General features: G+C 45.7%; 1 protein-coding gene across 4 annotated transcripts in view; it reads left to right on the top strand.

Moving 5' to 3' along the window:
- LOC144828409 (fucolectin-4-like) overlaps window positions 1-27,405 on the top strand; it is a 390,135-nt gene that overhangs the window by 268,600 nt on the left and 94,130 nt on the right. For 3 of the 4 annotated variants that reach the window (XR_013610443.1, XR_013610442.1, XR_013610444.1), the window contains exons 3-4: window positions 15,509-15,636; window positions 15,728-15,795. The exons of the other annotated variant lie outside the window; for it this stretch is intronic. The gene's annotated coding sequence lies outside the window, so the exon portion shown is untranslated. The remainder of the gene's footprint in view (window positions 1-15,508; window positions 15,637-15,727; window positions 15,796-27,405) is intronic. 4 annotated transcript variants of the gene reach the window in all.

Raw genomic sequence — 27,405 nt, forward strand, 5'->3', positions numbered from 1 at the left:
TGGTGGTGGTGGTGGTATTGGTAGTAGTGGTATTAGTGTTGTTAGTATTGGTGTTTGTGGTATTGGTGGTGATAGTATTTGTGGTGTTGCTGGTGGTATTGGTGGTGGTATTGTGGTGGTGGTTTTGGTGGTATTGGTGGCAGTGGTGGTATTTGTAGTGGTGGCATTGCTGTTTGTGGTGGTATTGGTAGTGGTGAGATTGGTGGTGGTGCTATTGGTATTAGTGGTATTGGTGGTGGTATTGGTTGTGGTGGTATTGGTGATATTGGTGGTGGTAGTGGAGGAATTGATGGTGGTGGTGGTGGTGGAGGTATTGGTGTGGTAATGGTGGTGGTATTGGTGGTGGTGGTATTGGTTTAGGTGGTATTGGTTGTGGTGGTATTGGTGATGGTGGTATTGGTGCTGGTATTGTGGTAGTGGTATTGCTGTTGACATTGGGGGTGGTGGTATTGGTATTGATGGTGTTGGTGGTTGTATTGGTTGTTGTGGTATTTGTGGTGGTATTGGTGGTTATGGTATTGGTGGTAGTAGGATTGGAGGTATTGGTGGTGGGGGTGGTATTAGTGGTGCTGGTGGTGGAGGTATTGGTGTCATTGGTATTGGTGGTGGTGATATTGGTATTCGTGGTGGTATTGGTTGTGGTGGTTTTGGTGGTGGTGGTATTGGTGGTGGTGGTACTGGTGGTGGTGGTACTGGTGGTGGTATTAGTGGTGGTGGTATTGTCATTGGCAGTGGCAATGGTATTGGTGGGCGTGGTATTTGTGGTGGTATTGGTGGTGGTGGTGATCTTGGTGGTGGTCGTATTGGTGGTGGTGGTATTGGTGGTTTTGGTGATATTGGTGGAGGTATTGGTGGTGGTGATGTTGGTGGTGATGGTGGTGGTGGTATTGGTGGTGGTGGTGGTATTGGTGCTGATGGTATTGGTGGTGGTTGTCGTCTTGGTGGTGCTATTGGTGTTGGTGGTATTGGTGGTTTGGTGGTATTGGTGGTGGTATTGGTGTTGGTGGTGATATTGGTGCTGATGGTATTGGTGGTAGTGTTTTTGATGGTAGTGATGGTATTGGTGGTGTATTGATGGTTTTATTGTTGTTGGTAGTGGTGGTACTGGTGGTGGTACTGGTGGTGCTGGCATTGATGGCGGTGGTGTTATTGGTGCTGGTTGTTGTGGTATTGATGGTGGTGTTGTTATTAATAAAACAGGCTTTTGAAAACAACCCATCAGGTAGCTTTAGTACAGACTACATGTAACACAGATGTGCTATTGTCAGCTACAGCCCGTTAGCACAGGATTATATGCTACTTGGAGTTCACATGACTTAATTCGCTAATCGTTTCTCAATCCATTTTACTTGAAATAGACATGAGACAATGCCCAGTTAAAGTGATTGGATGCAGGCACCCGAATTACGTGCTGCTTAAAAAAACAGGTAAATCGTTTTGGCTGAAGCAGCGCATGTCCGGCCTGTAGAAAGAAAAACTCAATAATGTAAATAGTGCTTACAGACTAAATAACAGGTAACAACTGTAGTAAAGGGGCCAGTAGCAATGGGAAGTTACTATTAAGCCTATTAACGATTCCGAAGGCAGCATTTACGAAATACAATGACACAAGCCAATATAAAATATGGGCAAAGAGTGGGCACAGCTTCTCTCCCATATTCTATTGGTGGTGGCATTGGTGGTGGTGGCATTGGTATGGGTTATAGTATTGGTGGTGGTGTTATTGGTGGTGGTGGTATTGGTGGTGGTGGTATTGGGATTGGTGGTGGAGTTATTGGTATTGGTGGTACTGGTACTGGTACTGGTATTGGTATTGGTATTGGTGGTGGTGGTATTGGTAGTATTTGTAGTGGTGGTATTGGTGGTGGCACTGGTGGTATTGGTGCTGGTGGTATTAGATGTGGTGGTACTGGTGGTGGTATTGGTGGTGGAGTGATTGGTAAAGGTGGTGCTGGTACTGGTACTGCTATTGGTATTGGTGGTGGTGGTATTGGTGGTGTTTGAGGTGGTATTGGTGTTGGTGGTATTGGTCTTGGCAGTAAGTAATGTTTATGGTACTCAAATTCTATTGTTATTTTAGACTGGAGAATGCAATTTGTTCTAGATTCAAAGGCTAAGAGCTGTTTGAAGAACAAAGTTATATGAGCTTAGGGGACTAGTAGCACAATCTAATCTAAAGAGTCTGTTGATAAGTACTGAATAAATTGCATTTTGTCCTGTTGGGGAGAATTGTTAATGGCCAACTACTGACATTTTTGAAGGTGTTGCTATATGCACATTGCACTTTAATATTGCTTGTGAATGGATAATCATAATATCTGCTGCTAACACATGTCAAAAAAAGTCAAAAAAGGTTTATTGCATAATTAGTTAAAATCGTTACAATTTCCACATGTTAATGTTATGGTACAAAAAATGCTTACTAAAAAGATTAGACTCTTCCTTTGTTAAAAATATGTAAATTAGTTTTAAAAAAAGGGTTTCTTCCGGGGGAAATTCCCACTGGCGTTAGGAGGTCAGGATGTTATTACATGTTTTTGCAAGGTTTACCAGTCATTGGGATCAAGGCAGCGTTATTGACCCGCTTCTTTAACCCTGTCCTTGTTCCACAAGACTCAGGCGTTTTTTCACTTCTGCCAGGAATTTTATTCCCCGGCATGCCAAAATAATTGAGCTCCCTCCCAGCCAACAAGTTACCGCTTGCCTGCAGGTGCGGATTTTTAACTCGTTGCAGATCTGTTTTAGTAGTCGACGATGTTGTACCAGGAGAGCCGGACAGACGCACAAAAAGTGAGCTAATGATTCTGTTTTATAGCCACAAAGTCTACAACTCTCGGTCTGGTAGTTACCTTTCCAGGATGGTACTAGGTCCTTCGAAATGTGCATACCCATCCTATAGGCTGTAAAGGCTATTTTTATGTGCACATTGAAGTGAGAGGTTAAGTATGCTTGCGGTCGTCCAGCTTTAAAAGAGTTGATTATAGTCCAACCATGTCGCCGCTTGAGAAGTGATGCTTTGTCATCTTGGAAAGATTTTGTCCTTGCTGCCTTGTTGGCTAATCTACTTATGTTTGCTTTATCCGTCACGGACTCCCATGTGCCTTCCAACCCCAGCTCCATTACACAGGTTTTCAAATGTTTTCCCCAAGGGCACAGGGTTCCCTTCACTCCTTGATTTTTTATGGCTTCCCAGTTTAACCAATCCATTGAATTCGGATCTGCGGATCTTAACTTGTGACACAGTTTTATGAAGCCGCTCATGCTCCTATATTTCTGGTTTTGCAGAACGAATTCCAGCCTTACTTGCGGGGCTGAAGCACTCTTTGGAAGATTAAAAACTGCTTTATAGATTTTGGTTTGGAGCTCATTTAATAGGTCTATTTCCTTGCCACACCAGGTGACGAGACCGTAAGACAATGATGGTAAAATTTGTGCCGACATGACCTTCAAGAGGTGATTGTAGTTCAGGCAGTTCATTTTTGCTTTTAGCAACCGGTAAGCAAAGATTAGGCTTTGGGCTTTTGCGCGTGTTGCAGTTATATGCTCCGTTTGTTTTGCTCCCTGGGATATTGTTACTCCGAGGTATTTATACGAACCTTGTTCGTTCACCTTCGTCCCGTTGAACGTCCATGTGTAACTAAGTTTTTTTGGATCTACTAAACGGACCACTTTGGTTTTTTCTTTATTTAAGTCCAGACCTTCTTGTCTTAAATATACTGATAAGATGTTTAAAGCTCTTTGTAGGCCGACTGGGGTTTTGCTCAGCAGGACTATGTCATCTGCGTATTGCAGACAGGGAATTTGCCGGTTTGCCAATGAAGGTGGGTGCACTTCGTCTGTGTCCAGCACTGTTGCAAGATCGGAAAGGAAAAGGTTAAAAAGGGTGGGCACTAAAACACAGCCTTGTTTTAGGCCCTGGTGTGTTTGTATGTTCCTTGTTGTATAAGCTCCATTTCCCAATTTAACCTTTGCCCATGTGTCTTCATGCAAAACTTTTATTGCCTGTATTAATTTTGTTGGCGTCCCCCAAAGCTGCAATTTACCCCATAGACGCTCTCGGTTGACTCTGTCGAAGGCAGATTTGATATCAACAAAATAGGCATATAATCGTGCGCCCTTTATTGATGTTCTGTCCATTAATAGTGACAGGCAAGTTAAGTTGGTAATAGTCCCCATATTCCACCTAAATCCTGTCTGGAACCAGGGGATTCTGTGAGATTCTTCGATCCAGTCTTGCAGCTTTAGGAGGATACAAGAGGCGTAGAGCTTTGCTTCCACGTCTATCAGCGATATAAGTCTGTAATTTGTTGGGTTGCCATGGTCGCCGTGTTTAAATATTGGATGAATCACGTTTCCCTTCCATGATGCAGGTACCTGTGTGTCATGATAGATTTGGTTAAAAAGTGGCGTTAGGATTTCTGCCCAGAATTCCGGGTCATGTTTAAAGATGGCGTTGGGCAGCCCATTCGGGCCTGGTGCTTCTTCAGACTTTAGCCTTGTATTGATTTTACAGAGTTCCCCTCTAGTTGTTAATTCTGGGACTGTCATCTCCTCTTTTGAGCAATCCTTTATCACCGGTCCTACTGTACCTGTGTTGTGAATTCCCAAATGGCCATTCTCTACTGTATTTGTTACCTGTGTGTTGTTTGGAAGGCCTGCTGTTGTTATACTGTAAAGGGATTGCACGTGTTGAGACCAAGAGTCGGCTCCTACTCCCGCTTCCTGGTAGAGTTTTGGTCCTTTATTTAGATCGTTAATGATGGCCCAAAATTCTCGACTGTTGGGGTGTTTTCCTGCACTTAGCAATCTATTCCATAGCTTCTCCTTGTAGGCAGCTTTTGCGATGTTTAAAGACTTCCTATAAGCGCTTCTGGCTTCAATCAGATCCCCCTTGTTTATTTGTAACCCCAATTTTTTTTGCCGAGCTAAACGTGGGACCTCGTTTGCTACCCTCCTTTTTTTTCATTCTTAATTCGTTGGAAAACCATGGCTCCTTTTTAAGGGTAGACTTACTCGGTACACCTGAAGTTGCTGGAAATTTGTGAAGAAGGTCCAGGACCAATAGCTCCCAATTTTTTACCAGATCCTCCCTTTTTTGCAGCCCTAACTCGGATTTTCGAACAGTTACAGCAAGCTGGATTTTTTCCAGCGTTTCTCCTCGCCATTTTAGTTTCTTTAAATTGAATTTAGAGGCTTGGTGAAGCAAACTTGATATTTTCGGTGCCACGTTGGGCGCAGTGTTTAGGGAAGTTATTTGGGGGAAGTGGTCGCTTTCTGGCCGTTGGACGATTTTGAAGGTCTCAATGTCTGGAATTAAGTCGTCACTTACTATTGTGTAGTCTATTGTTGAGTGGACCCTTCCACTCAGGTACATAATACCTGCCGGCCTATCCCCCGTCGTGTTGCCGTTTAAAATCGTCAGACCCAGGACTCTTGGATCGAAGGCTAACCTGAGGCCTCCTTTGGGCTGTCGCGTGATTCCTTTTGCCCTATGTTTACCAATTAGATCACAGTTGAAGTCCCCTGAGATTAATAGTGGACATCCTAGGTAGGTTTTTTGCATCATTTTAATCAGCGACGTCAGGCACATTTGTTTTTCTTGTTGTAACTTCCGATCAGGGTGGATATAGACATTGAGGATTATGATTTGCCACTGTTTGGGCCCAGCTGACATGGATTCAGTGATTCTGGTCACTTGTACCAAGTTGAGGCCTACATCCAGTGTTTCTGATGACCAGTTAAATTTTTGAGTGATGTGAGTTGATAGACCTCCCCGGGGGTGCCCAAAGTTTGAGTGTCTTTCTGCCGGGATGTGGTGGATCTTAAAGCCTGGTATTACACTTGGTGCTAATTTCCATGTCTCCTGAATCAGGATTATGTCTTGGTTGGAAAAAAATAATTGTGTTTCATGGTCCAGCTCCATTTCTTGGAATCCATGTACATTCCATGTGCATACTGAGATTGTTGTTGAGATTATTTTGGCACTCTGCGTTTCCTCCCTCCTACATGGAGAAAATGAGAAATGTTTCTTTGTGTTAGGGACCCTTTTTACACAGGAACGTTGGGACCCAGGACCAATCTGTTTTGACCCGGCCGTGCTGCCTTGTTGGTTGGTTGGTATCTATCAAGATTTCCCCTTCCGCTATGCTTGCAGCGGCTGGTGAGGTAGCACGTGCTCCTAATAAACAGGAGAACGGAGGACGTTTTTTTCCGTTACCCTTAGATTCATTGTGGGTGTTTATTTGTAACGGAAATGGATATCTTGGGCTTGTGTTTCTTACAAGCGAGATTCCCCATGTTTCGAAGTGATCTTTTGTGGAGAATATCTTGTCAGCGATGGCTTTTGAGGCCCACGTTGTGACGGTGACTTCAGACTCTGTATGATGGGGTATTCTTTTGAATTCAACTGTCAGAAGGTCCTGTGATGTTATCTCGTTTAACTCCTCTATTTCCTGGAATAATTTTAGCAGGTTGCCTCGGTTTAGGAAGTCCTGAGGCCCCTTTGATGGATATTCCGGGATGAATGTTAGATTGTGGAGTGTCGATTCAGAATAATGGAGGTTTTCTTTGGCATCTTTAGGCTGTTGAGGCTTCGTAATTTCATTGAGTTTGGGAATTGTAGAGGGCGGGTCTCGCTCCCGGTCCGTATTTGCTGACAACGTCAGATTAGTTGGACTGTGGTTTGGACCTGGATTATGATGCCCCTTTAAAAAAGAGTTTTGCCAAGTTTGTAGTAAGGCACAGGTGCGCTGCATTTCCGAAACGGTAACGCACATGCGGGTAGGTACGGTTTTTGGCTGTGGGTCTTGAATTTCTCCTGACTTTTTATTTAGGAGAGATTCCGGTTTCAGGCGGGTGGACTGTGTTCCGGTGGACTTCGGACTGTTATTGTCAGCCGGTTTTGACAGACCTTGTCTCCCTATGTAGTCTCCCTTGTTTTCTCTGGGCCTTATTTGCTCTGGGCCTCCCTTTTCGGTAATCCGGGTAAAATTGGGGATTCCTTCCATGTGAATCTGGATGCTCTTTGGTACTGGTGTTTTTTCCATTGGGCTGCTAAGAGCTTTGGCTGGTACCAAGTTCATTGTGCTGTGTTGGTTAACAGATGTTATTGTCGCGCTCTGCCTAGGTTTGTCCTCCCTCGCGGGTAATTGGGACTCTCGATTTACTGGCATCTGAATTAGACCATCCTTGCCGTCTTGGGGCGTGGTGGGAGAATCGGAATTGGAGTCCAGAGCGGTGTTTGCGTTAAAGATCGGAAACAGCTTGCCTGGGTCTGTAGTTTGTTGCTGCTTATACTTTAATCTGGCTTTCCTGGCCTTTTTCTTTTGTCTCTCGGTTGCTATTTTTTCCTCTTTAACGACAATTTTTTCCTCTTCAACTAGTATTTGGGGGGGCAATGCTGATTCCTGGTCTTGTGCTGATCTTTCTAGCCCCACTTCCCTCGAGATGTATTCTAAGTCCTTTAGGTAATTACTGGTTGAATGCTCCTTTATGATTGACCTGTGAGGGCCGGGAGTGTGATTTTTCTGGGATAAGATTTGTGATTTTTTTTACTGGATTGTGAGGGTGTCTTACCTCCCGTAAAATATCCATCAGAATTACAGGCAAACTTGCTAGTTTTTCAATTATTGAGCCACAACCGCAACAAAGCTGTTGTTTATTAAAGTCTGATTGGGCCTCTAGTTTCCCCTGATTTTTTAAAAGTGAGGTAAGTGCGTCCATTTTTGAGTTTAAGCCCGCAATGTGGCCTGCCACTAGAGTGATGAGGTCGATTTGCACCTCCATTTTATTCGATTGAAAGCTCAAAACTTTTATGGCTTGATCTAAGGAGCTTAGTAAGGTCTTAATCCAAATGGTCGACTGATCTCCTTGAGTCTTATTTGAAACTTTTGTATCAATGTCCATCGAGCTGCCCGACGAGATGGTTATTGGTGCAGTTAGATTTACGTAAGGATCGTTTATTGTCATAATGTTACTGTCATTTATGGTGAGGTTTTGCTGGATTCTTTCTTCTACTGGCCCTCGCGGAGTAGACATCGCTAGACCTAGACTCGGGTGTAGATTTTTTGGACTTGGCTCAGATCGTAATGCTCTGCCTTGGGTTTCTAGGTACATTGATATCATTTCCGTCAGTTCTTCCAATTCGGAATCGTTTGACAAAAACAATGGTTTGTGCCTTGGGTCACTATCGCACGGGGATTCAGCGTGTAGGTTGCCCTGGCTTGTTGAGCCCTCCTTGGGTCTTATCTGACCTTTAGGATCATTTACTTCCACCACATTGGTAAGTGTTGTGCTGTCAGTTGTTTTCCGACTGTGGTCCTTTATGGTCGCATCTGCCAAGGGGTGCTTTTGAGCTTCTGTGTGGTCGTTTTCCCTTGCGTGGGGGTTTAGATGGTGTACTTGTGCGGTAATTGTCAGTGTGCTTCCCTTGCTTCCCTTGGGTGAGGGACCCTTGGATTGTATACAGGGATTTGGCCCGTCGCTCATGCTTAACTTGTTTTTGTCCAGAGAGGATAGAACATTAATTGGGGAAATTGGGTTTGGTAAGTTGCTGGCTTCAGCTGTTGGCGTGTAGATTGCTGCAATTGGATCTTTTAAATAGAAGAATTTTAGGAGCCCCGACTTTCTTGCGGTTTTTGATGTTGATTCGGGGGTGGGCGCTGAGACCAACCTCTCCCTTTGGCCGACTTGAGCCCCCAAAGATATGTCGTCTACGTTTGACTTCTTTGAATTTTTCGGGGGTTTCTTGTATTCCACCGTTCGTCGAGTTCTCCCTGACCTCATTGTCCCCCGGTTAGAGCTCTTTGCCCACTTCTCCTTTGTGGGTGAGTAAGCTTTGCTCTCGCTCTTTGTCTTGATCTCACTCTGCCTGCGAGTGTGCGCTGCGAGTACCCCCCTGCCCTGTCCCCGGGAGGTGCTTGCTGTCAGGATGCCTCTGTTTTGGCACACCGCAGGTTGGCGTGGCTGGGGTGGGTGGATCCACTTGTCCTCCGGTTCCGACTACGGCATTGGCGTTGACTCCAATGCTCTCTGTCCCCCCAGCGCCTTTCCTCTGCTTCCAACTACAGGGTACCGGATCGGCTTTTTGGCCCCCCCAGGGAGTTTTTTCAGGGGGCCAGGTGAACTGGGCAAGACTAGCTTGGCTGGACAGGCTCCCCTTCCGCCTTCCGCCGTGGGGCTCTGCGCTCGCGCCTGCCTCCAGCCTCCAGCGTATCGGCAACGGGGGCTGGCGTTGGGCACTCGGCGCCTTTGGGGTAGCCTGCGCCTTGCTGGAGGTTTAGGACTCGAGGCTCGGGGCTCGTGGGTCGTGGTACTGGTTCTGACGATGATTTCGGAGGAGATGGCGGTGGTGGAGGCGGCGGCGAGTGGAGACGGTGTTGTTGTTATCCCAGCGCAACGCTAACACCCGCTCACACCTGCCTGCGGCTCGCCTGCTCCACGAAGACTCACCCGCCCTCCTCAACTCCTGCTCACCGGTTACTGGCTGTGGTCGGCTGTGATCAGGCTGCCGCTGCCGCTGCTACCGCTGGTCAGCCCCAGGTGCTCTCGCTCTCGTACCGCTGCGCCGCTTCTTGCACCCCTGCTTTGGCGGGCACAACGGGATGGCAATGGGATGGCGACTGGATGGAGATGGCAAGATGGCAAGACAGGTGGCCCGCTCCCGTCTCCAGATAGTGGAAGAAAGCCGATCTGGCGTTTGGCGTTTGGCTTTTGGCGTTCTACGGCTCTCTGGCTCCCTCCTCTGGCCAACAGACCGCTGCTCTCGGGCCGTTCCCACCGGGAACCGAACTCCGCCACCGCCGCCGCCATGAACCTGGAGCCGCTCCGAGAAAACCGATGCTCGGCTATAGCTACCAGGGGTTACAACGGGGCGCGCGGCTCCGGAGGGCACAGACGCAGGCTGTGGCTTCGTGGACCTCTCGGACTTCGCGGACTGCGAGCACCAAAGCGTCTGCCTTCCGCACATGCGCACAACAGAAAAAGGTCAGTTCAGAGTGGTGCCAACATGCCACTTCAGTTAGATGCTGCTAAAATAGTATTTGCTGCTAGCACAAGGCACCTTAGTAAGTATAATGCATGTTAATGATTTTTATGTATGTTTTTAATATTTTGTTAAAATGTAATTTATTAACTCATTGGTGGATCATTCCAAGGATGATAATAGTTTTGTGTGACGCGGGAAAGATGGCCCGGGCCATCTTTCCCGCGTCATGGAAAAGAGCAATTGTTAGACCTATTTTAAAAAAGAATAATGCTGACCTTAAGCAACCTATTAACTATCGCCCCATCTCCCTTCTTCCACTCTATGGCAAAGTAATGGAGTCCCTAATAAAGAAACAACTAACCCAATACTTAGAAGACAACACCCTATTGGACACCTCCCAATCGGGCTTTAGATCCTGCCACAGTACCGAGACCGCCCTTCTGGAGGTAGTTGATAACATTCGGCTAGCCTTGGATGCCAAACAATCTGCCATCCTGATCCTATTAGACCTGTCGGCGGCCTTCGACACCATCTCCCACAGCGTCCTGTTAAGACGGCTGGCGGAGATTGGTGTCGGAGGTCGTGTGCACAGATGGATTCAGAGCTACCTATCAGGGAGACGGTCACAGGTCAAGATTGGCTCATTCTCCTCCTCCTATGTGGATAACGACAAAGGTGTCCCTCAGGGCTCCATACTGAGCCCTACATTATTTAATGTATATCTATCCCCACTGGCGAACGTGATCAAAACATATGGCTTTGATACAGTATCCTACGCCGACGACACCCAGATTCTGATAACTTTAGGCCCCAATCCAGCTGATGCCAAATTGAGATTCCAACAGTGCATGATGGCCATCCAAGAATGGATGACAAACAAATATTTAATGTTAAATGCAGAAAAGACGGAAATCATGCTGTTTGGCATGGCAAACAAAGTCTGGACAGAGGAATGGTGGCCTCATCTCTAGGCATATGCCCAACCCCAAAAAACTCAGTCAGAAATCTGGGAGTCATCATTGATGATAAATTGTCCTTGTCCCCACACATAAATAGGGTTGTCCACTCCAGTATAGGGCTAATGAGAAGTCTTAGGAAGATCTTCAAGTGGCTCCCACTTGCCTCCCGTAAACCTCTTATTCAGGGTCTCATAATCAGCTGCCTTGATTATGGCAATGCGCTACTGGCTGATGTAAATGATAGCGCTCTAACCAAACTCCAGACTCTACAAAATTCAGCTGCAAGGCTGACACTTGATCTTCCTCCTCGCACCCCCTCAGCTCCATGCCTGAAGGCCCTTCACTGGCTCCTAATAAGAAAGCGAATCTCATTCAAAATATGTTGTTTGGTACATAAATCCATCAATGGTCAGAAATGGGGACAGAAGCCTTTCCAAAATAGGCCCCTTGACCTGGAATACCCTTCCTGTATCTCTTAGAACGGACACAAACCACAAAACTTTTCGTAAAAACCTTAAAACTTGGCATTTTAACTGAAATTAAATCCCACGCCAGTCCTCTATAGCCCAGTCCTTTGGTGAGCGCTCTGAGACCGAACGGTGAGTTATGCGCTATACAAAAATAAAAATACATACATACATTCATTTGTTTTTTTTCCAGTTTTTCTCATTTGTAATGATTTTAATTAATCAACAAATAAAATTCTACTTCTGGTGTTGGCACTGGTTCTGGTGGTATTGGTGGTAGTGGTATTAGTTTTGGTGGTGGTGGTGGTGGTTGTATTGGTGTTTGTGGTATTGATATTGTGGTATTGGTGGTGATGGTGGTATTGGTGGTGGTGGTAGCGTAGCATTGGTGGTGGTGGTGGTATTGGTGGAGGTGGTATTGGTGGTAATAATGGTGGTGATATTGGTGGCGGTGGTATTGTTATTGGCATTGGCATTGGTGGGTGCGGTATTGGTGGTGGTATTGGTGGTGGTATTGGTGGTGGTATTGGTGGTGATGGCATTGGTGGTGGTGTTTCTGATGGTAGGGTTGGCATTGGTGGTGGTGGTGGTGGTATTGATGGTGGTATTGGAGCTGGTTGTAGTGATATTGGTGGTGGTGTTATTAATAAAACAGACTTTTGAAAACAACCTATCAGGTAGCTTTAGTACAGATTACATGTAACACAGATGTGCTATTATCAGCTACAGCCCATTAGCACAGGATTATGTGCTACTTGGAATTCACACGACTTAATTTGCTAATCATTTCTCAATCCATTTTACTTGGGGGGTTGAAATAGACATGAGATAATACCGGGTTAAAGTGATTGGAAGCAGGCACCGAGTCACGTGCTGCTTAAAAAAAACATAAGTGGTTTCGGCTGAAGCAGCGCATGTCTGGCCTGTAGAAATAAAAACTCAATAATGTAAATAGTGCTTAAAGACTAAATAACAGGAAACAACTGAAGTAAAGGGGCCAGTAGCCATGGGAAGTTACAAATGAAGGCAAGGCCATACTAAGGAGGAACTATCAAGCATATTAACGAATCCGAAGGCAGCATTTATGAAAGATAATGACACAAGCCAATAAAAAATATGGGCAAAGAGTGGGCACAGCTTCTCTCCCTTATTCTGTTGGTGGTGGTATTGATGGTGGTGTTAGGATTGGTGGTGGTGGTATTGGTGAAGTTGGTGGTGGTGTTTGCATTTGTATTGTGGTGGTGGTATTGGTATTGGTGGTGGAGTTATTGGTAGTGATGGTACTGGTACTGGTATTGGTATTGGTGGTGGTGGTATTTGTGGTGGTGGCATTGGTAGCGGTATTGGTGATGGCAGAGGTGGTCTTGCTGGTGGTGATATTAGATGTGGTGGTGGTACAGGTGGTGGTATTGGTGGTGGTGATATGTGTGGTACTTGTATGAGTTATGGTGATATTGATGGTGGTGGTGGTATTGATGGGGGTGGTAGTATTGGTGGAGGTGGTAATGGTGCTGGTGGTATTGGTGGTATTGCTAGTATTGGTGGTGGTGGTATTGATATTGGTGGTGGTGGTAAAGGTATTGGCATTGGTTTTGGTGGTGTTAGTATCAGTGGTGATGGTATTGGTTGTATTGGTCGTGGTGGTATTGGTGGTGGTATTGGAGGCGGTGGTATTGGTGATGGTATTAGTGGTGGTATTGGTGGTATTAGTGGTGGTGGTATTCGATGGTTGTGGTATTAGTGGCGGTGGTATTGGCATTGGTGGTGGTGGTATTGGTGGTATTTGTAATAGCTGTGGTGATATTGGTGATTGTGGGGGTATTGGTGGTGGTATTGGTGGGGGTATTGGTTTTGGTGGTATTGGTTGTGGTGGTATTGGTGGTGGCATTGCTGGTGGTGGTGGTGGTGGTATTGGTGGTGTTGGTATTGGTATTGGTGGTGGTGGTGTTGGTGGTGGTTCTATTGGTCGTATTGCTAGTTGTGGTGTTGGTATTGGTGGTGGTGGTATTGGTGGTGGTGTTGGTATTGGTGATATTGGTGGTGGTGGTGGTATTGGTATTATTGATTGTGTGGTACTGGTGGTAATAGTGGTATTGGTGGTGATGGTGTTATTGGTGGTGGTGGAGGAATTGGTATTGGTGGTATTGGTGGTGGTGGTATTAGTGGTAGTGGAGGTGGTGTTATTGATGGTGGTAGTGGTGGCATTGGTGGTGGTGGTATTATTGGTGATGGTGGCATTGGTGTTGGTTGTATTGGTTGTATTGGTGGTATTGGTGGTGGTGGTATTGGTGGTATTGATGGTGTAGTATTGGTGGTGATGGTGGTATTGGTGGTGATGATGTTAGTGGTGGTGGTATTGGTGGTGATGGTATTGGTGATGGTGGTGGTATTGGCAGTGGTGGTATTGGTGTTAGTGGAGGTGAAGGTATTGATGGTGGTGGTGGTGGCATTGGTGGTGGTGGTGGTGTTGTTGTTGTTCATAAAACGTGCTTTTGAAAACAACCCATCAGGTGGCTTTAGTACAGATGACATGTAACACAGATGTGCTTTTGTCAACTTCAGCTAATTAGCACAAGATGATGTGCTAACTGGAATTCAGATGACTTAATTCGCTAATCATTTCTAAATCTATTTTACCTGGGGGCTGAAACAGACACAAGATAAAGCCGGGTTAAAGTGATTGGAAGTAGGTGCCCGTGTTACAGGGTTGGCCTCGCTGCTTAAAAAAAGACAAGCAGTTTCAGCTGAAGTAGCGCATTTCTTGCCTGCAGTAAGAGAAACTCAATAAAGTAAATAGTGCTTACAGACTAAATAACAGGTCCCGTGTAACAACTAAAGTAAAGAGGCCAGTCACCATGGGAGGTTACAAATGAAGACAAGGTCGGACTAAGGAGGGACTAACAAGCCTATTAACAAATCGGAAGGCAGAATTTACGAAACACAATGATGCAAGCCAATGAAAAACTTGGGCAGACAGTGGACGCAGCTTCTCTCTCATATTCCACTACAGCAGTCTCACAGAGTGAGCAGTGCATGAGTGCTGTCACTAAGCTCAACCTCAAGAGAAAGGATTTAAGCAGGAAGCAATTCTGGTATTCTACTGACCTCTACTGGGTATTTTCTATCTAGACAGTTAAATAGAGGCAAAATTACAACCCTGGGTGCTTAAGGAGTTTCAAAGCGCTCAAGAAGCAATACACATTTATATTTTCACTACATAAATTCTGTTTCCTCTGGGTGCTTACAATGTTCAGGGGAGGAAAACACCAACCTCCTCCCTGCGTAATCAAAGCGATTAGGCACACTTAAAAGTCCACATACATTGAAGCACTCCACTTATAACAGCTCAAAATAGCTCAATTAGTTAAGTAATACAAAATCATCCAAAAAGCTCTTGAAGGTTTTTCTTCTTTTATTTCTTTTCCAATTCCAATCCCAAACCAACGCGTTTCGTCGAGGTTATTAAACACCCAATGGCTTCATCAGGGCTGGAAATAATACAAAATATTTCTGTCTTAGCATCACATACATTTTTTTCTCAATTAGAGTAGAGCAGATAGAGCCCCACATGGCCCATAGAGAAAACCTGTGTCTTTCAGAATTCACATTTCATTAGTGAATACATGCACATACTAATAGAGTAAATATATCTGAGAACATTTCTGTCCAAATTAAATACATAGTCCCAACATACAACACAATGGTGACTTGAAGTGACCATTGCCAGATCATGCAATAGAAAAGTGAACAGCCTCATGTGAGATTGCTTGTGTAAATCAGCTTAAATCCCAAAATGAAAATTGTATTTCGAAGGTATTTTACCTTATCTTCTTATATAATCTTGCCTAGAGGAAGAAAACATTTGCTTACTCTTAAGCATCGGCACAAAGAGAAGATTATTAATCAATCGCGTGATATTTCCAACGCTCAATTTTTACTTAACAGAAATTTCCTACCTCGTATCGTAGGGAGAATGCTCTTTTTATAATCCGCTGATATCCTCCAGTCGGACTAAAAGTCTCTTTTGTGCTCGTAACTTCTAAAAAAATAAACATTACTCCATCTCAAAACACTTATTCATCTCTCTTGTCTAACAGCTCATTTCGAACACCAACAGAGGAGTAACTTTTAAACTTAACTAATCTCACCTGGAACAAGCAACTAAATGGAACCAGGAAGTGTTGGAGGTGTCGCCTGTAATCGGGACGCCAAGACAACGTGGGAGGTAAGCGTTTGGAATGGAGGGGCATAAGGTTTCAATATGATACACTGAGTTTCGGATTAGTAATGGCACAATATGCGTTTTTGTTCAACAGGGAGAGGTGCATGGTTTAAGGGCGGCGAAGTCAAAGCGAGGAGATATACAGTAAAGCTAAAGATTAAGGTACGAGTTTGGAGGCTTGTATCGGTGTGATAGAGCGCGCGAGGTCACCCAACCAATAATTTCGCCGTTTCCGGCTTCGGGCCCATATATTTCAATTCACAATATACATTGACCGGGTGACTTCACGGGCTGCTACCAATTTGTGTGAATTCCCTACTGTTATTACTCAGCGTACCCGACTTACCATTCACCGACACGGGTACCTATGACCACAACGGATCAGGGAGCTAGCTGTAAAGGAAAGGCAGCAAAAATACAAACTCAAAATGACATTCAATACTGTTTGTAAATGACCACGGACAACTGGAAGTTTTAAAATCTTTATCTAAAGTTCGTTCTCGGTAAGCATTAGATTTACAAGAATAAGACAATCGATAATCAAGATAATGAAAAGTACATAGCTATAGAGAAATAAAGTCAGGGTAATCATGGAAATACTAATATGGGATGCCACAGGAAACGCTATGCATTTAGGGCAAAAGTTCTTTGGATAGTTTAAGTAAGGACGTTCTAGACCATATCAGAAAGTGACAAACTGCAATGCAAAATATGATTTCTAACAGATATGATAACATGGGAACACGTTATGAAAATATGCAAATGACTTTATGATTCAATAGTTTGCGGCAAAGCATGGAAAAAATCAACATGTGCAAAGGTGTGTCTTTATTAAAGCAAAAGACCGAAAAATAGAAAGGTGCAAGTTTAAAGATTTCAGAGCAATATTTACCTAGACTGGTGTGGAAACCAAACCCTGGCCACGGGTCAGTTAAGGACAGGAAACCCTCAAGGAAGGATACCCCTCAATGGACAGCAGGTGCAGAATGGACACCCAGGAAAGGACAGGATACCCTCAGATTAGGAATCAGGACAGGACCTCAGGACAGGACAGGAAACCCTCAGGACAGGAATCAGTACCCGCAGGGCGGAAGCAACGCCTGCGCTCCACCCTCTCTGCAGCTATCGATCAAGACCCCGATTGGGTCAGCGAACTCCCAGCAAAGTGCTTCGCCAGCACTTTAAGGTTCAGTAGAACCTTAGTCTATGGTCAATTTCGGACAGAGTACTCCGCAGTGCTCTGTATCTTCAGTCACCTATTGAGTGTGTTGGGTCAGTGACAGGTCAGCTAAACCAGACAAGTCGGACCATTTCCCTAGGTGAACCCAGGGTAGATATACAGTTTGGGGACGGTGTACCACCCCCCAATGTTGCAAAGTGTCAGAATCCCTCAATTTGGATTGGTCCTAAGATAGGATTTGGGTAACACACCAATCAGAACAGACTATTTGGAGGCCTTATTTACATCTCTGGGCACCGCCTAGCAAGATTGGGGATCCCATTAGAAAATTGCGCAGAATACAGGGAAAGAAATACATTTTAGCAACATATTAGAACAATATCGTGATGCTGCGGGCGAAGGTACTGCTTCCCAGGGTGGCTTCTGGTATCAACCTTCTTTGGCAGCAATTCAATGCCATTATGGCTCCTGGCGAGTCTGCGCACAAGTACCCTCCAAGATGGTCTCCCCATCCCAGCACCCCTCCGAGTCGAGGATACATGAAAAGTAAGCGAAAACAAATTAATACATAGAAACAACGATATGAAAAACACATCATTGGGTTTGTACTTTCAACTTATCACTAAGAAATATACTTATGCAGTCTAAATGTTAGCTACATATATACGAGCACAAGAGCAATGGCACGAGCAGTACCACGTTATTGCCAAAGCTATGTATTACGCATGCGCAACTATTTCCCTCCAAACCTGCAAACACGTCAGGACACGTGAGTGTGACTGACGCATGCGCAGGAGCTATTTCAAAGCAGCGGCCATTTTAAAGACTCAAATTAGTTGTATTAGAAATACACATAGGCAAGCTTCATTGATTTCGTTTCAAACATGAAATAAACATTAGTAAGACATACAAATTATTACTTGGTTATACATGGACGAGTTTCATGACAAAAGCAAGTCAATCCCCTCTTTGATGATATTTACTATCATCACAAAATAAATGGAACCAGATGCCAACTTATCACACCTTATACAGCTCTATCTCTTCCAGCAAGCTATCCAGTTTTTCTCTCTCATTTTTGGTAGGGTGAGAATTCTTCACCCTTTTGTATATCTGATTATTCATTTCCTCTAATTCAAGTTCATCCACACTTCGTTTCACTCCTCTCGCATTCACTTGATGCTTTCCGGTGTGCTTGCGACATTTGCAACAGACAAATATGAAGAATAGGATAAGACCTATAATTCCAATTGGCATCAGTATCTTAAACAATAAGCTTTTACCTAAGCTAGCAAACCAATGACCTACATTGGAGAGACCATCTACCAGTCTCTTCCAGGCACTGTCAACCTCGAGTGGTTTGAGTTCCCTTTCCAAATTAGTAATGTTTTTCCCATATCTTTTGAGCTGCACACTTTTGTCCGGAATATAAGTGCAACAATGTTGCGCCTTCAAAATCCGGCAGACTCCGCCCTCTTTTGCTAATAAGGTATCAAGAGCAAGTCTGTTCTGCAAAACCATTGATCTGATCGCAACCATTTCGGTATTGACCAGCAGAAATCCATGAGCTGTGTCAGTAGACAGCACATCCACTATAGTGGACAATTTGCAAATTCTGTGAGTGTTTAGAACCACTCCCACTCCAGGTATCAGTGCACTGAAAATACTACCCATTATTTCACCTATGCTTTCTCATTTACTACGCACTAAGCCATTAGTATTTTCACTGCTTCCAGTAACTTTGTTCACATGGTATATTTTCGGGAAGACAATGCCAAAATAGCAGCTTCCATACCAGTGATCCGGCAATTTGAAATAAGCCTTGTCCCCACAAATATAATAAATTCCAGGAAACACAGGCTCTGAACCATTTTTGAAACCCCAACCTCCAATTACCTTGTAATTATGTTCGCATTCACTGGAACCAATGAAAATGTTATTATAGTAGCTAGTCTTCTCGCGATGAAGACATAGCTTGCCTTTCTTTTCAAAATCCAGCAACAGAGCAGGACCCGCTCCACCATTTGAGGTGCCTTCCATGTTCTCAGCCCATTTTGGCTTTTTCTGTGTTTCATCATCTGCCTTTCTTTTTATTTTTATTCTCCTTTTCTCTGCCATGTTCAGGAACATCTTTTCCTGCTCACACAAAGAACAGGTCAAGTTATCTCTGTGTGCGTCACCTATGTCGATATTACCTATAGTCAGAAAGTATTCGCCCATATAGCGAGTAACGTCACTTTTGGTATGTACAGGATTCAAGTTCCCACGTATAGGGAGTTCAGAAAAGATCACGTCGTTGTTTGAGTAATAGTACTGTAACGGTCCTCTTTTGTAAAATAAACTAGCTAAAATGCTACAGGAAATTCCATATGTCAGAGGCAAGTGATGGTATGTCACGCCTTCAGCTACAGAGGTAGGTAGCTTCATGCAGACATAGCAATCTTCAATTTCCATAGTCTCTACATAGTGTATTAACAAGTTTGCGAAAACATTTAAATGCGTTCTATTCTTTATTCCATGATAATGTAGTCCTCCCTCATCTGATGCTTCTAGGTCTCGTTTTGTTTGTCTGAGTGCTCTCTCATGTATTGCTACACTTTGTGTTGTCAGCTCCTCACTGTCAGTATTTACAATTTCAGTAGGGACAATATTAGTATTTTTGCTCACCGCAAAAGGAATGAAAACTGTTAGTCCTATCCAGAGTAATATCAGTATAACTATACTACATACACATACCTTGCAGCATGTTTTGCAACGACTGCAACTAGGTCTACCACTCACGTTTGAATCAGACATTTTGGCTCAGAAGAAGTTTCTCGACCCCTCTTTGTGTCTTTACACCAGTAGCTTACTTTTGTGCAAATTCACGGTGGCTCGTCTTCTTCTTCGGCCGAGTACTCAGCGACTGGTTCTCCGTCGCTCTCGTCAGTTATATCAAGATCTTCAAATTCTTCTAAAACAAGCGTCCATTCAGGAGACTTGTACTTTTTGTTTTGTCTTTTTATTCGATCACTCCTTCTTTTGGAAGTGTCTTCTGGTTGTCCTGCTATGCGAGCACTTCTTCTTTCTTCTGCACGTTTTTCTTCTACTGTTTTTATTCTCAGTCTCAATTTCTTTATGTATCCAGGCTCAATGTGCTTTCTTTTCTTAAGTCTTTTGGTTGGTACCGAGACTTCGTTTTCTTTTCTTGCCCTCTTGTTTTCATTAGTTTGTGGCAATTCTGTTTCAGCTTCTTCCTCTTCTATCTGACTATTTCCAGGACTAGCATCTATTTCTTCTGCCTGGTTACTAATCTGGCCTTGTTCAGGACAGTTTTGCGTTTGTTTTTCAAAAGTCTCTGTTTCTGTTTCCTGAACACGTTCTTCTAATCCTATCTGATCCTGTTCAAGCACTTCGATCTCTTGATTTTCTTCTGCTCGAACTATTACGCTATGTCTAGTCTGTCCCTTCCCGACATCAGGAGTCAGTGGAGGAGTATCAATCACTTGTTCTGTCTCAATCACTTGTTATGTCCCTGTCTGACCTTCTCCTTCCTCAGTTTTTTTCACAACAAAATTTTTATTATGCAATGGAAGGGAGGCAGAGCAATAGCTGTGGTTCCCCACAATCAGGAGAGTGCCACCAAACTTTATAACACATTGTACGTTTGCCATTGTGATGTCAAGGAAAATGAGAATAAGACAAAATAGACCACCCTTCCCTACATCCCTACCCCACCCAACATCCCCAAACGCCCAACTACCCCACTACCCACCCCTTATCCTTCCCTAACCCATGCACGTGTCAAAGGAAATACAGTTTTTAATATTCGTGAGGTGTGACACAGTAACGAGGCCCCCTCGGAACCTTTGTCTATAACTCCTCCTCATTTGCTGCAGGGGCATCAAGCGGCAACCCCCTATACTCCGCCCATCTCTTCCAGATCTTAAAATGCTTACGGCGGCAGCCTCTCGCTTCAAAAACAGGCCGCTCCAGTCCCATATAATAGTCCAAGGCAGCCTTCCATGCACTCAGGGGGGGGGCGCGGACTCCCTTCCACGCTCTGGCCAGGTCTCTCTTGGCCACCACCAGTCCCAGCAGCAATAAGTGGCGCTTATATACGTTCCCACCAACCCCTTCAAGTACGTGGAGTAAACCCAGACGGTGAGTGCGTGGGAGATCCCAACCCAAAACCTCAGACATGCAATCCCATACACCCCTCCAGAATCCAATCAGTCGAGGGCATGACCACACAGTATGTATCAGCGTACCCACAGCCGCTCCGCACCGCAGACAGTCCGAGGAGCTAATCAGTCCCGCTCTCCAGAGCCGCTCCCGGGTATAATAAGATTGATGGAGATATTTGAATTGGATCAGGCGAAGCCGCATCGCTACCGCAGTACCGCGTGGGGACTCCAAGGCCTCCCTCCAGTCATCCTCATCCAGGGGACCAACGTCAACCTCCCAGGCCGCTTTCAGAGGGAGCAGGGTGGAAGAGCAGTGGGTCACCATCGACTGGTAGATGCGAGAGACCTTTTTAGTACCAAGGTCTCCCATGAACACCTTCGCCTCAATGGGGCTAAACTCCGGGAGTGAGTCTAGATCCGCTATGCTTGGTGTAAGTGCATGCCGGAATTGTAAGTAACGAAAGAACTGAGTTTGGAGCATACTGAACTCAGTGCTGAGCTCCTGAAAGGACTTAAGGGTAGTACCTGACATAACATGTCCCAACATTGATATACCTATGGCGTCCCAGCCATCAAACCCGGAGAGTGTCATCAGTTCGGGAAGGCGTCCATTGTGCCATAGCGGTGTCTCAGCTGTCAGTTTACCCCACCAACCCATTCGTCGTAAGGCCTGGCGCCACACCGCAAAGACCACCTTCGTAACGCACGGCAGCCCCCGCCGCAGTCGGGCCGAGTAGAGAATCGTGTGTAACGTATGATCCCCCATCAAGTAGTGCTCCAGGGCATACGTCGGATCCCCCCTGTCGCCATACCACCACTCATTGAGGACGAGCAGTTGCGAGGCCTGATAATAAGATAACAGATCGGGGGTGGCCAATCCACCACAATATGTGGAAAGGAAACAAGTCTTTAGTGCTACACGAGCCGCGCCACCAGCCCACAGAAAGTGTCTCAGGGCGGAATTAGCCTGCCGAAACCACCGGGGAGGAATAGGATGAGGGTAATTCTGTAATTGGTACAAAAGACGTGGGAGAGCTACCATCTTAAATATCGCTGACCTACCAAAGATGGTGAGGGGCATCCGGGACCAAGTCTTGACATCTTCTTGAACTTTATCCCACACGGGCACAATATTGCGCTCCCACGTGACTTGGGTGGATTCGGAAAGGAACACCCCTAAATATTTCAGACCGTCCGTAGCATGCTGCAAGTCCATCGCCCAGGGATCTATCTCCGCCTCGCCTCCCAGCACCCAAAGGGTGGATTTGCCCAAGTTTAAGCAGAGACCCGAGACCTCTCCGAATATGCGCATGATTTCTAACACTCGGGGCCCCGAGCGTCGCAGATCTGTGAGAAAAAAGAGGACGTCGTCCGCATACAAGGCAATCCTGTCGAAAAGGGTCTCAGACCAGACAAAGCCCCGGAGCTGAGCATCTATGCGCACCCAGGAAGCTAGAGGCTCCATGGCCAACGCAAATAGGTACGGGGACAAGGGGCATCCTTGACGGGTCCCCCGTCCAATGGAGAATACCTCCGAAATGGCCCCAGCAACCCTGACAGACGCCGTGATATCAGTATAAAGCAACGAAATATAGGACAGATACACTGGGCCCAGGTTGAGGCGGGACAGAAGAGCAAAAAGGTACGTCCAGCTAACAGAGTCAAACGCCTTATGGATGTCTGCTAAGAGCAATGCCGCTCTGTCCCCAAGCGACCCCATCGCGTCAACCGCCGCCTGTGCCCGTCGAATGTTGTGACGTGTCGCACGATGTGGCATGAAACCTGCCTGGTCCGTATGGACCAGTTCCACCATATGTGGGAGTAAGCGGTTCGCTAGTGCCTTTGCTAGTATTTTGGCTTCCACATTAAGCAGTGAGATAGGGCGATACGAGTCGTGTCTGTCGGGGGGTTTGCCAGGTTTCTGGAAGACCACGATCTCGGCATGTCGCCAGTCCGGAGGCAGTCTGCCCCGCTCTCGTGCGATCTCCAGAGTGTTCCGATAGTGGGATCCCAGGAGGAGCTGGAATTTCTTAAAAAACTCACAAGGGTAGCCATTGGGACCCGGTGCCTTCCCTACATTAAGTTGGCCCAGCGCCTCCCCAAGTTCCTCGGCCGTGAGGGGAGCATCAAGTGTCTTCCTGGCCTCGTCAGACACCGCCCGGGGCGGTAAGTCGTCAATGAATTTAGCTACTTCGTCCGCGTGGAGACTATCATGAGGGGCATATTGGGACTGGAAATAACCCGCAAAACTCGCTGCAAGCACAGCTGGGTCCGTAATCGTCACTCCGTCGTCGGCAGTGAGGCCCGGCAACGTAACCGGTTGGAGACGGCGCTGACACAGCCTATGGAGCATGGTACTGGACTTGTCCCCCCATTGATATATTCTGCTCCGCGTGGCCAGCCACGCCAGTTTAGCCTCGTCAATTAAGATAGAGGCGTATGACTGTTGTGCCTGGAGGAGCAACCGTATCGCCACCTCATCACCCCCTCCCCTACTCCGACGTTCTAGGTCTTCGACGAGTTTGGCTCCTTCCTCAGTTTTGATGTGAATCTCAAGATCCTGAGGTTCTTCGCCTGTGCCTTGCTTATCCTCTCTAGTCCACTCTCTACCTTCACAAAGTCGCTCTCTTGTTCGAATGGGGTCTTCGGTGAGATCAATCAATGGTATCCACTCCTCTGGCCATATGCTCGGTAGCTCGTCTTCAGCTACTTCTGGCTCAGTTTCTTGGACCCCTTCAGCAGGCTGGACTCTGGGTAGTTCGTCATCAACTATTCCTGGGCCAACGTCTGCTGATCCTGCAGCTCGACTGGTACTGGGCTGTACGTCGTCAGCTACTTCTGGTCTGGCTCCTGCAGAGTCCTCTGCTGGACGCCCTTCTTCTTCAGGCTCTCCGTCTGGTAATACCTTCTGGGTGTGGCTGGCGTGTACCCAATGTGGAACCCCTGCACACTTTACTGCTGTGGTTGTTACCAGGATCACCTGACGCTTCTCTCCCCACCTTGGCTCCAGACAGTTCTTCCGAGTATGCTTCTTTATTTTTACCCAGTCTCCGGGAACCAGTTTGTGGAGAGGAGTCGTTGGATTGAGGATGGCGTCTTCTCCGATTTGGCGAGAGATAGAACGCACTTGGTCACCTAATCTCTTGCAGTATTCAAGCACCAAATCATCAGTAATACTCACCAGTTTGCTTCCTGGTACCCATGCTTGTCTCATCACTCTTCCCATCAAGATTTCATGGGGACTTAGGCCTGTCTTGCGGTCAGGAACACTTCGGAGTCCCATCAGGACCAGGTGCAGGGCCTTTACCCAGGTCATACCAGATGCATCACACAGTTTTGCTAGTCTGTTTTTGATAGTTCCATTTACTTGTTCCACTATTCCAGAAGCCTCTGGACGGTAGGCACAGTGAAGCTTTTGTGAGATTCCAAAGGCCTTACAGAGTTCGTCGATCACCTCATTCTGAAAATGTCGGCCTCTATCTGATTCAATAGTGACTGGAACCCCGAACCTAGGTATCAGTTCTTTTAGTAAACACTTAGCTACCGTCATTGCGTCATTTTGGGGAGTAGGGAAAGCTTCCACCCACTTGGAAAATAAACAGACCATGACAAGGACATATCTTTTCCCTTCACAACGTGGCATGGTGATGAAATCAACCTGTATTCTTACAAAGGGACCCCCTGACCTCCCAATTTTCCCCAATTCCACCGCAGTTTTCTTGCCTGCGTTCATCCTTTGACATGGCAGGCACCTCTGGCAGAGGGACTCTGCTACTTTCCTGAACTTTTTACTGTACCAAGTCTGTTGGAACACTAGAATCATGGCGTCCCTACCAATGTGTGATCCTTCATGTATCAATCTCGCCATTGTGCTAAGTAAGTGTCTAGGTAACACAGGCATACCAGTTGGGCCCAAGATGACACCATCCACACGTCTTGGCCTACACCCATCTTCCTTCCACTTCTCTCTCTCTTGCCAAGGTGCCGCCTGCTGCCACTCTTTCACTTCATCCCACGTAGGCACTTCTTCAAACACTTGAAGTTGGCAGCTGGTTCCTGGCCCCCCTCATTTTGGATTTATGATATACCGATCTCTGGCGCACCATTGGGCCACTCGATCAGCAAAATCATTTCCCAGTGATACAGTGTCCATGTCCTTCTTATGAGCGACACACTTTACCACTGCCAGTTCCTTTGGTAACTGGATTGCCTCTAAAAGGTCTTGAACAACTTTTCCATTTCGAATAGGGGTACCTGATGAAGTCAGGAACTCCCTCTGTAGCCACAACTGGCCAAAACCATGCACAACCCCATAACAGTACTGACTGTCAGTATACACTGTTATGCGTAGGTTTTTCCCAATTTTGCAAGCTTTTATCATAGCTATCAATTCGGCTACTTGTGCAGACTTTACGTCAAATAGATAACCTGCTTCTTCAATTTTTGTTAAGGAGACTACCGCATAGGCAGCACTCAGGCCTCCTTGTTCATGTCTTAGACATGAACCATCCACAAATAATTCCTTGTCATGCACAGGCAATGGAGTTTCTTTAATGTCTGGGCGTGGTTTGGTATTGAATTCTGTTAAATCAATGCAATCATGCTCATCATCCACCCCACCTTCCATATCCATTGAGTCGGGGAGCAAAGTGGCGGGGTTCAGAATACTGCACCTAACAATGTTTACATTTGCAGCACCCACAAGGATCCTCTCGTATTTAGTCAGCCGACTAGGGGTGAGATACTGAGTTTTTGTTCTGGTCAGTAAAATTACCACTCCATGTGGAACATACACAGTTACAGGATGTCCCATGACAATGGACTCACTCTCCTCTAAACTTGCGCAAGTAGCAGCTACTGCTTTCAGACATCCTGGTAATCCAGCAGCCACTGGATCCAGGGTGGCAGAGAAATATGCCACAGGCCTTCTGGTTGTGCCATGTTCTTGTGTTAGGACTGACAACGCGCAATTATCGCGAGTGTCACAGAATAGGGCAAATTCCTTGGAATAGTCTGGCATTCCCAACGCAGGGGCTGTACACAGACAATCTCGCAATTTTGTGAAGGCTGTTAAGCTTTCATCATCCCATTCTACAATATCTGGTGTTCCTCTCTTGGTCATTTTTATCAAAGGCCTAGCTAGGACTGCAAATCCCAGAATCCATTGCCTGCAGTATCCTATCACTCCCAGGAACATTCTGATCTCTTTCTGAGTACGTGGTAACTGCATCTTTTGAATTATTCTCACCCTTTCTGATGTTACTTTCCTGACACCTTTCTCTATCTGGTGCCCCAGATATTTCACTGATTTTGCACAGAACTGTAATTTGTCAGGGGCCACTTTATGTCCCTTCTCACTCAGGTGATTCAGTAGGGCAATGGTGTCAATCACACAATCCCTATGACTTTTAGACGCCACCAAGAGGTCGTCTATGTATTGCACTAGGACAGAGTTCCCAGGCAAGACCAAAGTTTCCAAACATTTTTTCAAGATCTGATTAAAGATAGAGGGGCTCTCTGTATACCCTTGAGGGACCCTGTTCCAGACATACACGTGACCATTGAAGGCAAATGAGAAAAGAAATTTGCTATCTGGATGCAAGGGAATGGAAAAGAATGCATGACACAGGTCTATCACAGTGAACCACTCAGCATCCCAGGGAATCTGATACAGAATCACTGCTGGGTTCGGGACAATAGGGCAGCAGGGGACCACTATCTTGTTGACTTTTCGTAGGTCCTGCACTACTCTGTACTTGCCACTAGGCTTCTTGATGCCCATAATCGGTGAGTTGCATGGGCTACTCATTACTTCCTGTATGATGTTTCCTTCTAGCAATTTCTGTATTTCCAGGGTAACACCTGCTCTCACTTCTGCATTCATTCTGTAGGGTTTAGTATTGGGATATACAGCATTGTCCTTTATTGCTATCTGTATGGGGTCCACGTTTTTCATTAACCCTACATCTTTCCCAGTAAAGTCCCATACTTCTGGCTTCACTGCTTCTTGAAGTTCCTTGGGTAAATCCTGCATAGTCATTAGTTTAATTTCTGAGTCAGGTCTGATTAACATTAATTTATAAATGCCATCTTCATCCGGGGTCTGAATTTCAACACCCTTTGGTGTGCAAAAGATGGTACAATTCATTTTGCACAGCAAATCACGTCCCAGTAAGTTCACTGGACTGGTGTCACAAACGACAAATCTATGCATTTCTTTAAAGTTTCCAATTGAGATCTCCATTGGTTTGGTAACAGGAGTACTAATCAATTGATTAGATACACCCACTACTTGGATGGCTTCTCCCGAGAGGGGTAGGTTTGGAACGTCCACTGTTCTCACAGTAGAACGGGTAGCACCAGTGTCCAACAGAAAAGTGACATCATTTCCGTCAACCTTCCCTTCAATGTATGGTCCGGACTGGT

This window comes from Lissotriton helveticus, chromosome 4_1 (assembly GCF_964261635.1).
Source record: "Lissotriton helveticus chromosome 4_1, aLisHel1.1, whole genome shotgun sequence".
NCBI classification, from domain to species: Eukaryota; Metazoa; Chordata; class Amphibia; order Caudata; family Salamandridae; genus Lissotriton; species Lissotriton helveticus.